We start from the raw sequence: 13,021 nt of genomic DNA on the forward strand, positions 1-13,021 counted from the left end.
CCTCTCTTATATAAAGAGGATTAAGGTAAAACTCTAAAAACCTCACCCCTTAGTTAATTAATTTATCTCTCTCTCTCCCATTAGTTATTTAATTTAGTCTAAACCTAGTTTTATGTTTTATTAGCCTAGCCACCATTAATACAATTCCAGTTTTATTCAATTCAACTAATCTTTTAATCATGTCGTCTTCTTCTTATGTATTCCATGATAGTCTAATGAACCATAGCTAAACCTCCATTAGAGGGATTTGATTGAAACTATAATGAAAACTTGATGTGTTAGTATAGATTAGTTATATTTAAGAGCTTAAATTCTAGAGGGTAGTTCATTGACCATGAGAATGGGTTTCAACTTCCTCTCATGCTAATTATTAGTTGGTTAGAGATGACATGAATAATTAGGGATAAAAAGACCTAACATTTATGTTAAACCTTGTGTGAAAACATAAATATTAGGATTTGCAACAAACTCCATACTAGCATGTTAGGGATTAATCAATATGGATATCAAATCTCCTTAATTCCTTCTCATATTCAATTCACATCTTATTACTTAATTGTCAAAGTTTGATTAAATCATAGTAATTGCCATATTAGTTATATTCACAATAATTACTCTCATGTTTGTTGAATTGTTAATCACTAGTAAAATTAGTTATGTTCTAAGCAATTAGGAGTGGAACGAATTCTGACTCAAGTTTTATTATATGATAATCGAGAGTAGAACTTTGATAACAATAGACTAAAAGTCGTTTTTACTTCTGCCTAGTTTAAATTAGTTAAGTAAAGTAAAAGCTTGTTTTTAGTATTATCAGTGGTCATATGAGAGCTGTGAGCATATATAGATATAGTTAAAAAGGAAAGTTTAGAACACACTTTAGCATACAAATTGATGAAACTGATAACTTTAGAAAAGACCACAGCTCTTTAAAAGCATTGGCAGAGAAACCATTCCAGGTTTTCTGGCAAGAACGGCTTAAAATTATATAAAGCCCAGTTATGATGACTATAAGCCACCAATGTTAGAGGCGCTTCCAAAAGTCCATATTTCAACACATCCACAACCAACCAAGTGAGAAGCAAATGCAAGAAAAAGATCCCAGTAAGCTACGTAAGCTAAGGGGTTGACAATGTTTTGTGCTTGAAAAAACCTCTGCATTGGCAAATTCAAAGCAGAAGCATAGAGTTTAGGGAGCATGCCACGTGTAAATATCTGGGTTTGATCAGCTATGGCTGCTCCTAGGCCCAATGCTTGCAAGATTATGCTCGAGTACCAATATAGGAAGGAAAATACTACTGTTCCCAAGTGCAAAATTATGCCCTGTTGGCAAATGACACCGAAGTGATCTGTGATTTCTTTGCTCCATAGGCTTCGCCACAACTAATTGTAACCGCAATATCCATACCAGACTGTACACAAGAATGAATGTTCTTAGGCACATAAGCAAGCTAAGAGATAGGTTACCTATACAATGATGAAATTCATTAGCTAGAAGACATAATTACCATAATCCAGAAAGCAAGGCCTTGAAGTTCAAGAGTAGCCATGGATGCACCAGCAAGCTCTGAATCTCCAATATGTCCAACAAACATTTTGGGCTTTCCATATTGTAAACTGACTATTTTCCTATATAAGAAAAGTGTGAGGAGGGGCAGAAACTTAACTAAGCCGTCCTATTTTCCCTCTCAAAATTTATTATATCTGTGAGATTACTATTCTGGCGTGTCTCTTCCCTGTATTCCTCATCAACATCATTCTGGTCATCTTCATCCACTAAAGAATAGTTGGATGTTTCAGCAAGCATGTTAACATTTTCTTCAGTACTTCCATCCATTTCGTCAACAAGTAAAGAAGCACCGACCTCTTTCTCGGCCGCCTTGATGATTTACCATATTCATTTACCTTATCACCAAGCATCAAGTTCTTTTTATCGGGGCCTCTAGAGAGAATTCTTTAACATTGTTGGAATTAACTTTCCTTGCACATACTTTTCTTTTCTTACTTCTAATTGCGATAAAAGCGTTAACCGAGAATCGAGCGGTATATAAAGATCAAACCACTTGGTTGCATTTGAGAAAACAAATGACTAGTAGGCCATAGGTAACACACAACCGCCATGAAATAAGCAACCACCCACAAGAAGAGAATAACCATTTGTACCTCCTTGCTAAGGATTATTGGCGCGGTCGGTGGTTCTACAACTTCTTGAAGTGTGGAAACATTTTACCCGAAGCATCAACATGGTGGGTCAAATCTTCACTTTCGGGGAATATAAGATGGATGATCGCACCGCATGATGAGGGGCGTTCATGGTTGACAAATCAACAAAATCATGATCGGCAGCCTACAGGATGCGGTAATCATCCATGTTTTCAATTTCACAAGGATCCGATTGAGCACCCGAAAAATAAGCACACTTTAGTATCCGGATTAACGATGAGTGATGAGCTATGAAGCACCGACACGTCTCTACGGGTGAAGTACCGGTGTCCGACACAGACACCCCCGACAAGCGTCCGATACGTGTCGGATACGTGATTTCGAGTATCCGATTTTATAATTTTTTTTTTTTAATTTTCGACACGCGGGGACACGCAAGGGACACGCCGGGGACATGCCAAAATAGTAATCTCACGCATACAAGAAATTTTTTGATAGAGAAAAGAGAACGGCTTAGTTAGGTTTCTGCCCCTCCTCACACTTTTCTTATATAGGAAAATAGTCAAATATAGAAAGCCCAAAATGTTTGTTGGACATATTGGAGATTCAGAGCTTGCTGGTGCATCCATGTCTACTCTTGAACTTCAAGGCCTTGCTTTCTGGATTATGGTAATTAAGTCTTCTAGCTAATGAATTTCATCATTGTATAGGTAACCTATCTCTCTGCTTGCTTATGTGCCTAAGAACATTCATTCTTGTGTACAGTCTGGTATGGCTATTGCGGTTACAATTAGTTGTGGCGAAGCCTATGGAGCAAAAAAGTACACATCACTCGGTGTCATTTGCCAACAGAGCATAATTTTGCATTTGGGAGCAGCAGTACTATTTTCCTTCCTATATTGGTACTCGAGCATAATCTTGCAAGCATGGGGCCTAGGAGCAGCCATAGCTGATCAAACCCAGATATTACAACTCTATGCTTCTGCTCTGAATTTGCCAATGCAGAGATTTCTTCAAGCGCAGAACATAGCTACTGGGATCTTTTTCTTGCATTTGCTTCTCACTTGGTTGGTTGTGGATGTGTTGAAATACGGACTCTTGGAAGCAACTCTAACATTGAGTTTCTCTTGGTGGCTTCTAGTCATCATAACTGGGCTTTATATAATTTTAAGCCCTTCTTGCTAGAAAACCTGGACTGGTTTCTCTGCCAATGCTTTTAAAGGGCTGTGGTCTTTTCTAAAGTGATCAGTTTCATCAATTTGTATGCTAAGGTGTGTTCTGAACTTTCCTTCTTAACTATATCTATATATGCTCACAGCTCACACATGACCACCGTTAAAAATATTTAACTGACCTCTTGGTTCTGTAAATGCAGCTTTGAGTTATGGTACAGCATGGGACTTGTGCTTACAGTAGGCTACTTTGCTAATCCGATAGTCTCCGTCGCTTCTTTTTCAATCTGGTAAGTGAAAAAAACCTTCCAACATTTGAGTTAATTTTCATGCCACTTTATTACAGAATTATGATCTCCTTACTCACATTCTTTCCTGTCCATTTCAGCTTAAACTGTTTGAACTGGGACCTGATGTTTATGTTGGGCATGAGTGAAGCAGCAAGGTAAGTGACAATTCAATTAGTTTGTTTATACATTATTTATGTTGTATAGTGACTGAAACTTTTGAAGTTTTGTTGGACATATTACTTGGACGCCATTAAAGTTAACCTATCTCATTGTTTTTCCAGAATCTGAGTGAGTATTGAGCTGGAAGATGCCCATCCAAAGGTTGCAAGATTCTCAGCTATTGTAGTTAACGTGACTGGCATACTCATCAGTATAATTTTCAGTGCACTTCTTTTGATTTGTGGCGCTGCACTGTCCATGGCTTTTACATATAAAGCCGACGTTAGCAAGGCAGTTTCAGTTCTGATTCCCTTCCTTGCAATCTCAGTATTATTGAATGGAGTTCAGCCCATCCTCTCAGGTATTCTTTTGGACACGTATTTCGTGTTTTTATATCTTTATTCATGTTTCTGTACCATGTGTTGTTCCTACCATCTCTATTCACACATTTTATTTTATATTTTTACATACGTGTGGCAAATGGTATTGGAAGACCAGGCTTTGCTGCTTGATTTTATATTTGTAATTACTACTTCATTGGTCTCACCATAGGATTTGGTCTCAGCTTCATGACAAGTATGGGTGTAGCTGTAAGTATACTAATCTCAACTCTTAAGGCAAAGCTAAGATACAGACCTCTGAATCTTTCATCCACCTCATTAGATATTGACTCATGTTGTTCTTTTTGCAGGGAATTTGGTGTGGAATGATATGTGGATTTCTCCTACAAACTCTAGTCCTGATCACTCTATTTGTTATGACAGATTGGGAAACTGAGGTAACAGAGCTACACTAATTTCCGTTTTTTTCCATTACATTTTGATTTGAGCAATAAACTGGAAAGATTCTGCTACTTCGGTTCTAGACATTTACCAAGAGCTTATAGCATCAGGGCTTCGTATTTGGATGTTCAGGTAGATCACACTATCATGTTATGTTCATAGCAGTGGCTTGGTTGTGATGTTCGTAAATGACAGTGTTATGCGCAGATGATTTTGTTGAGTAAATTATTTGGTCTACTTTGAAAGCATTATTATGACCTGATAATCGCCTCTCCCTTTTATGTCTGAAAGTGGTGATACAGACGCTGTAATCCCAGTTACATCCACCCGCTACGATACAGATGCTCTCAGACTTCCACTTGCATCTCCTTGGCGTGCTTGGTATGATGATGGACAGGTACGCGCAAGATCAACTTAGATAGCTATTTATTTCACTATCTTTTCTTCCTCCCTCCTATGTGTGCTTGTCAAGATGACCACTCTTTATATTTCACTCACTAGGGGGTGAGTAATTAAACATTTGGGAAGAGAAATTGGGGGTGTGAATACTATAATTTGGACATTTCTATAGCTAATTACTAATGCGGAAATGGAGTTTTTCCAAATTATCGGGGGTGCAATCAAACCTACCAGCACCCCCTTGGTTCCATCCATGGGTGTTACTATGTCTCTGCAAAGCACATTATATAAATTATGAAGCAACTTAATTAATAAAAACTTAAACTAACTATTTTAGCATTGCAAAAAGAACATAAATTAACTCAAATAAACCTAAAAATACATAATGAATGATGAACAGACCTATAATAAACTAATGAGCGTTACCTGCATAGGAGGTGGTGGCACTGTAAACCCAAGATCAGAAGCAATGGACAACGCATCCGACATCCCACCAAGGCGCCGAAGAGGTTTCTTCCCCACCCAAGTCGTGTCACTCCCCAACGACATATTAAATTAATAACAAACAATAAAAAATGACAACAGCAACAATGCCTCTTTATCTTCTTTATCTCCCTATCTCTCTGTTAAAAAAAAATTCTAACAATGTTCACATAAATTTCGACAAAAAATCACATGATAAGTTGCATTGCCAGCTAAAATCAAATACTCAATTCACAAAAACTTCTCTTTAAACTTATTAGATGATTTGATACTAATTTGAGTAACTAACAACCTTGAAATTCGACTTCTACAGAAAAATTAAACTTTAAAGATGAAGACTTTAATAAAAATTGAAATCATATTTATGCAATTGAAGTTATAAATAAAAACTTACATTTGAATTTGTGAAGAAATTGATGTCGTCTGGATTTTGTGTGAGAAGAAAATAACTGCTACTGTTGGTCTGTTACTAACAAAATGCCACGAAATATCAATAAAGGCCGGCATTTCAGTATCACTGAAAAGATACATTCAAATGTCGAGATGAAATGTATCGAAATATTACCATTCACACAAAATCTCGCATTTCAACTTTGGTGTCGGCATTTCTTATTTGTGAACGGCTGACAAAATTTCAATTTTTGGTATTTTGAGATGGCATTTGTAAGTAGTGGTGCGATTTTGGTTAAGAGTTATCTGCAGGTTTTGTAAAAGCTCATTACAACTAAGCTAGCAAGGGACATGGGAAATTATTTTGATCACAAGAAGGGACTCCTTAATTTCTTCATCTTAGGAGAGATATCTTAATTAGTAGTTGCTTCATACAAAAAATTACTGCGTGCAAATCAACAAGAAGTTCATGTCCAAGTTTAGTTATTATTTTTCCAACAAATTAAATAAGTAAGTACTAATTAATTATATGGATGATTGCCAACATGTTTAATTTGAATTATAGAAAGAAAAAGAAATCACATTGCTAGAATTAATCATAATAAGATAATAATAATAATAATATGATAATTGATATATAGGATAGAAAGCTTTTACATATTAGCTTTTACATATTTCTTAGTTCAATCCTTGATTCGGATTATATTGTAGAACAAGTCCCCCTAATCTTTTAACTTATTGTCATCTATTATGCTTTTCATCCCTAGTAGGAGAAACATGAGGAGTTTCATTAATTAGAAGCTTCAGAGTCTGCGGTGCTAGGTCCTTCAGATGAAGCTTGAGATTCTGCGAGGCTAGGTGCTCCAGAAGCTACAGATCCTGCGGGGCTAGGTGCTCCAGAAGTTTCAGATTCTGCGGGGCTAGGTGCTCCAGATGTATTATCAGCACTTTGAGCTGCTACCGAATATTCATCTGACTCATTATAACTCGATCGACCACTGCTGGATGAGGTTTTCAATGACTCACTATCAGATGGTTGATCATTATTATTGAATTTGAGATTGATCGTTGTCCCATCTTTAGTTACATACATTCCAACATTATAAGAGTCTAGTAACTCTTCCTTGTTGTGCACAAGATATTGTTGGTTCCTATCAACAGCACATAAAGGCTCTAGCCTTTCTTTTATTGCATAAATGGTATCATCAAGTTCCACGTTGAGATTGTAGGTTGCATTGGTTACTGATTTAACAATGATATTGATTCTACCAGCCATCTTCTCAACTCACCAGATGTAAACCAGAAATACGAATTAAAGAAAAGACAAACTTAGTATGTGGAAACTGATTCGTTAGTTACTTCTTTATATAAGTGAAAAGTCATGGTAAAAAGAAGGTTGTCATGTGTTGCAAGCTCCATTCACTATAACCCAATACATGTGATGCATAGTACAGAATGAGGATTTTATGTCTAATTGTACACAAACAATATTTTGTTCGCAAGTTCAGATACTGAATTATGGTAGCAAGACAGAAACATTATTGAATATTTGAATGTAAACTTAAAATGATTTGGTTTCTTAGATATAAGTGTAGGAAGGAAATAGCTTTGTCTACATCATGAATAATCACTTTTGAAACCGGCCTTAAATTTGACTATACTTTAATGCAAACCTCGGCTAGATACAATGCAAAATCAGAACTAATTGAAGAGCAAAATCCGTGTTAATAAATATGGAATTATGGACCCCAATAACTCAGTTATTGTGGTGTGCCAGCTAGAATATTATGTTGGATAAAAGATTATGATAGTATTTTGCATATACACATACTCTCAGAATTATGATAGTAGTGTGCCAGCTACTGTTTTATGTTGTTCAAACTAACTCGGAACTTGTGTGTTGCTAAACTTTATTTAGTATGATTTTTTGGGGGTAATTTTGATTCATTTTTAGGTGGGTTGTGACACCAAACTGAATTTGACCTTTCATATCTTTAATTTGGGCTGATTTATTATTATTTTTTATCTGAACTATTTTCTATCACCATATTAATCACTAGCATGTGTCCTGTGCTACGCATCAGTTCGCCAAGTTGTAAAAAACTAAAATGAAAATTGTTAAAAAAACTAAAGAGAAACAATTTTTTGTGAATCTCTCAATAAGAAAAGAGAAACAATTTTCTAAAAATGGGAAAGATATACAATTCCTATACATAAATTTTAGCTTTCAAATTAAGAAGACTATCCTAAAATTATTGAAGAAGGAGGTGGTTCAATTTTAATAGAGATCAGGGAGCCAATTGTAATTAATAAATAGGAGAGATGTAATTTAAATAAACGTAGGGAGGTGGTTCTAAAATCTTAAAATTAAGAGATTATAAATACACTGTTCGGTTGAGAAGTGTGGTTCCTACAAACCCGGCTATCATATAGTGTAGAGATGTGACTGAAGAGAATTGCTTATGATTGAAAGTTTCAAACACTGATCGGTTAACATAGCTATTCATCCAAAGTTTCAATAGCTTTTCATACAAGTGTCAAATAGCAGAATCGCCGCTCATCAAACAATATATCTGTGAACCGGTTGATTTTGTCATATTGCCCGAGTAATTTTCTTAAACACGATTCTTGTGTTTTACGCAGGTGGGAGGGTGGACTAAACAGTACGTTGGTCTGAACTTTGTATCAATAAGAGGAGCAGGTCATAGGGTCCCTGCGACCAAACCCAAGCTAGCTCTTGTGCTCTTCAAGTCGTTTCTGTCGGGAAATCTAATGCCTTCTCTATTACCATAGATTATTGATTATTGATTTTTCTCTTCTACCTTCAGTTTTTTACCTTGATATTAAAGTAATTTTGTCACGAAAAACTTGTAATGAACTATCAGTAAGAACATTGAAACTGAGGATCTTTGTATATCCGTTATGACCTTCACATCGAAAATAATTTTTGCGACGAAAAAATCTTATCCTTGTTGGAGTTACGACTTCATAACTATCTGAAATTCAGAACCAATCCTCCAGGACTCACAGTAGACAGTAGAGTCCAGATTCAGCTGAAGACATAGATGCATATTATATTGTGGTACCGTGATTTCACAAAATCTTACAAATACTAGATCAATATGATGCTTCGCATACCATAAAAAATGGATTACCAAAATATGTAAGAACTGTGCTTCACATGGTAAACATCATTTGGTCATTGTGGGATATAAGCGGGCTAATATATCGTGTAGACTACTTGATGTGCACATGATCGAGGAACGCAAATGGAGCAATGCAGTTATCATGCACTCCGCTCAAAGGTTTCGTCCTGCACCAAAGAAGGTACCAGTAGAAGCCCTTGAGGGAGAGTGAATGTTAGAAGCATTGGATAGAAAAGCTGATCCCATATATGAACTTGATGCAGGCAGACTTGAGCAGCGGAAGAGGGGCACCATCATTGACTCTGCTCATCAAGGACTTCCATATTAACTAAAGATTGTAGAGAGGGAGAGTCAATGCTGAATGAAGAAGCTAGGTATATATATGTGATCCCTTATGTGCACTTAAATCCAAATTATTACTTCTTTCTTGCGGTATATATATATATATATATATATATATAGAGTAGGAACCAAGAGAGAGGGGACAAAACAGGAGAGTTGGGGAAGGAAGAAAGGAAACTTAGGGCCCAAAATATGCATCCCTGATTTAGAGGGGAAAGGGCTATGCAGAGAAAGGCTTTAAGTATGGTATATCTGAAGAGAGTAGTGAGGCTACCCAAAGAAAGAGTCAGGAACAAGAGGCTGAGGATGAAGAAAAGGAAGTAGTTAGTGGAGCTAGTTGGAGTTGGTCTAATGAAAGTAATAGGAAGGGGGGTGGAGGTAAGGAGGATTCGGATTCTGTTGGCAAGCTTGGGAGTGAAGATGAAAGTGTGTTGGGGTCTGGTTCGGATGGAAGTGGAGGAGATGGTTTTGTTGAATACAATGAATCTGAAGAGCATTACTCAACAAGCAACCCCAGTTACTTTGCCTATGGGGATCCTAGCTCGGAATCTTTAGAGACTAGTAGTGATGCTAGGGCAAATAGATCTTCTGAGATTGAGTCTGAGGGAAGTGATGAATCTGATGCTTTGGAAGTAAGAAAAGAAGGAGGTCCTGATGTTTGTTCTGAGACTGGGTTCGCGGCTGCTGTCCCAAAACAGCGGCCTCTGGGGAAATGAGTACAATCCTAGCTCTGAATTGTCGAGGTTTGGGTTCTGCATCGACAATTCACATAATAAAGGACCTCATCCGAGAACATGAGCCGGATGTAGTATGTTGTTCAGAGACAAAAAGTATAAAGAAGAAAATGGAGTTGGTCAGGAAGGAAATCAAATACGAGGGTAGCTGTGTAGTGGAAGCAGATGGAACAAAGGGTGGTCTAGCGGTCTTTTGGAAACAAGGTTTCAAGGTGGACGTCTTGGGAGCACAGTTGAATCACATTACAGGTAAAATTTCATATGTAAATTCTAGTGAGAAATGGTTCTTTACTTTTATTTATGGTAATCCATATGCATGCAAAAGGAAATTTGTGTGGGATGAGATCAGAAGCTTTGCTAGCTTGGTTCCTGGGCCTTGGTTAGTGTTTGGGGACTTTAATGTCATAACTTCTTTGGATGAAAAACATGGGGGTCAGGCAGTGATGAGCAAAAGTATGATTGAATTTAATAATTTTGTTAATGATTTGGGATTGATTGATTTGGGGTATCATGGGCCAAAGTTCACATGGTCCAATAATAGATCCTATAAAGCCCATATTCTGAAAAGGCTGGATAAAGCACTAGCAAATCCCTCTTGGTACCAAAATTTTCCTGAGACCTTAGTCAAAAATGTTCCAAATGTCTCCTCATATCATTTAGCTCTTCTGATAAGTTTGAACTCCCAAGAAAAACAGGATGCTAAGCCTTTCCGATTTTGTGAGATGTGGCTGAGAGAAAATTCTTGTAAGGATACTATAAGGGAAGCATGGAACTCTGAACAAGCTCTCTGGGGAAGTAATGTACAGAGGAGATTGGAAGTAACAAAGAATAGTCTGAAAACTTGGAATAAAGATAAGTTTGGAAATGTATATGTAGAGATAAAGCGGCTCAAGAGACAGTTGGAGAAAATTCTGAGTGGGACTATTACAGAATGGAAGTATAATAAGGGGATAGAATTAAGGGAGAAGCTGAAAGAGATGATGGAAAGAGAGGCAAGTTTATGGAGACAAAAACCAGGACAGTTATGGGTGAAGGACTATGCAAGGAATACCAAATATTTTCATCTCTCTACTCTCTATAGGAGAAGGAAAAATAAGATTACTAAATTGAAAGATGTGGAGGGGGAATGGAGGCAAGGAAGGAAAGAGGTGGGAGAGGTGATCAATGGTTTCTTTGGAGAGTTGTTTAGTACCCAAGACCCTCAACCTGACCTGGAGATTCTTAACCTTTTTCACCCTGTCATTTCTGAAAAGGAGAATAGTATCTTAACTGAGGTTCCTTCAAATGCTGAGATATTGAAAGTGGTACAAAAAATGGGTGCCCTCAAGTCACTTGGGCCAGATGGGTTTCAAGGCATATTTTACCAACAATGTTGGGATATAGTGGGCGAGGCCATCATTGCTACAGTCCAGGAGTTCTTCACCTTTGGACATCTTAATCCTTCTCTCAATGAAACTTTTATTGCCCTGGTCCCTAAAATTCCAAATCCTGACAACATAGCCAAATTCCAACCTATTAGCTTGTGTAATTTTACCTATAAGATCATTTCTAAGTTGCTGACAAACAAACTAAAGGCTTATCTACACAAATTCATTTCCCCTTTTTAAGGGGCCTTTGTGAAAAGGAGGTTTATAAGGGATAATATAGGGATAAATAGTGAAATCTTCCACCAATTTAATCATATGAAAAAGAGGAAACAGGGGTGGATGGTAGTAAAGCTGGATATGTTGAAAGCCTATGATAGAGTGGAATGAGATTTTATATATCAGATTATGGAGAAGTTAGGGTTCTGTAGGAAGTGGATTTTCTTGATAAGAAAATGTTTGGAAACAATTTCCTTTAGAGTGCTGCTAAATGGAACTCCTCTTAACTATATCATCCCTAAGAGAGGTCTGAGACAGGGTGACCCTCTATCCCCTTATTTGTTTATCCTTGTAACTGAAGCCCTTTCTAGAGTGATTCTGGAGGCAGAACATAAGGGGGACCTCTCAGGTTTCAAAGTTTACCCAAATTCACCATCTATCTCCCACCTATTATATGCAGATGATCTCTTCTTGTATAGTAAAGCTACTTTGGGGGAGGCAGCCTGCTTAAAAGGCATTTTAGGGAAATATAGTGATGCCTATGGGCAAAAAGTCAGCCTAGATAAGTCCAGTGCTATTTTTAGTAGGAATGTGCATGCAAGGCATCAGAGGTTGTTGTTGAGATTTTGGAAAGTCAAGAAGTTAAATGTTAAGGATAAATACTTTGGGGTTCCCATGATTATAGGGAAGAAGAAGACTGAAGCTTTCTCTTATTTGGTGGATTCTCTGCAAAAAAAAGGTTTCAGGATGGAAGGCAAAGGTGTTGTCTCAGGCAGCTAGGACTACCCTTATTAAGAGTGTAGGGCAAGCAGTGTCAATATATGCTATGGGGGCATTCCAGTTACCAGTGAAGATAACAGATAGCCTAGATAGGATAAATAGGGACTTTTGGTGGAATGGGGCACAGGACTCAAATGTTATGCATACTCTGAGCTGGGAAAAGTTGTGCAGATCTAAAAGGAAAGAAGGGTTGGGGTTCAGAAAAGCAAAGGAAATGAATACTGCTATGCTGGGGAAGCACTATTGGAGATTAATAACAGACTCGGAGTCCCTATGGACTAGATACTTTAACAGCATTTATACATGGCATTGGGGGAAGGAAAAAGTGGAGGATAAGAAGGAACAAAAATCTTATTTCTAGAGGAAAGTAAGCAATGCGATGCAAGATATTAAGGGGGGTCTGGTTTGGAAGGTTGGTAATGGGGCTGATATACCCATCCTATCAGAGTCATGGACTCTCCTAAATAACTCACCTATATACTTGGGAGATCAGGTGTACCCAGGTTACAACCCTGACATTCTGAGGGTGGATCAGGTCATTGATACCTATCACTCAGGATGGAATCATGACAGGCTGGGAGAATTATTTCCTGAGCCTATT

At 37.4% G+C, this 13,021-nt stretch overlaps 1 long non-coding RNA gene and 1 pseudogene across 2 annotated transcripts; one reads left to right on the forward strand and one right to left on the reverse strand.

Annotated features, from left to right (window-relative positions):
• Positions 1-905: 905 nt before the first annotated feature.
• Positions 906-1,644, reverse strand: LOC147490289 (uncharacterized). The gene is made up of 2 exons (XR_015202523.1): positions 1,506-1,644; positions 906-1,409 (listed from the first exon to the last, which is right to left on the reverse strand). It is a non-coding gene; the product is annotated as an uncharacterized LOC147490289 (long non-coding RNA).
• An 824-nt stretch (positions 1,645-2,468) lies between these two features.
• Positions 2,469-7,056, forward strand: LOC147490290 (protein DETOXIFICATION 41-like; annotated as a pseudogene). The gene is made up of 6 exons (XR_015201066.1): positions 2,469-2,829; positions 2,926-3,431; positions 3,536-3,622; positions 3,721-3,777; positions 3,904-4,142; positions 4,280-7,056. The product of XR_015201066.1 is annotated as a protein DETOXIFICATION 41-like (transcript).
• The last annotated feature ends 5,965 nt before the right edge of the window (positions 7,057-13,021 follow it).

The sequence above is a fragment of the Coptis chinensis genome, chromosome 7 (assembly GCF_015680905.1).
Source record: "Coptis chinensis isolate HL-2020 chromosome 7, ASM1568090v1, whole genome shotgun sequence".
Classification (NCBI taxonomy): Eukaryota; Viridiplantae; Streptophyta; class Magnoliopsida; order Ranunculales; family Ranunculaceae; genus Coptis; species Coptis chinensis.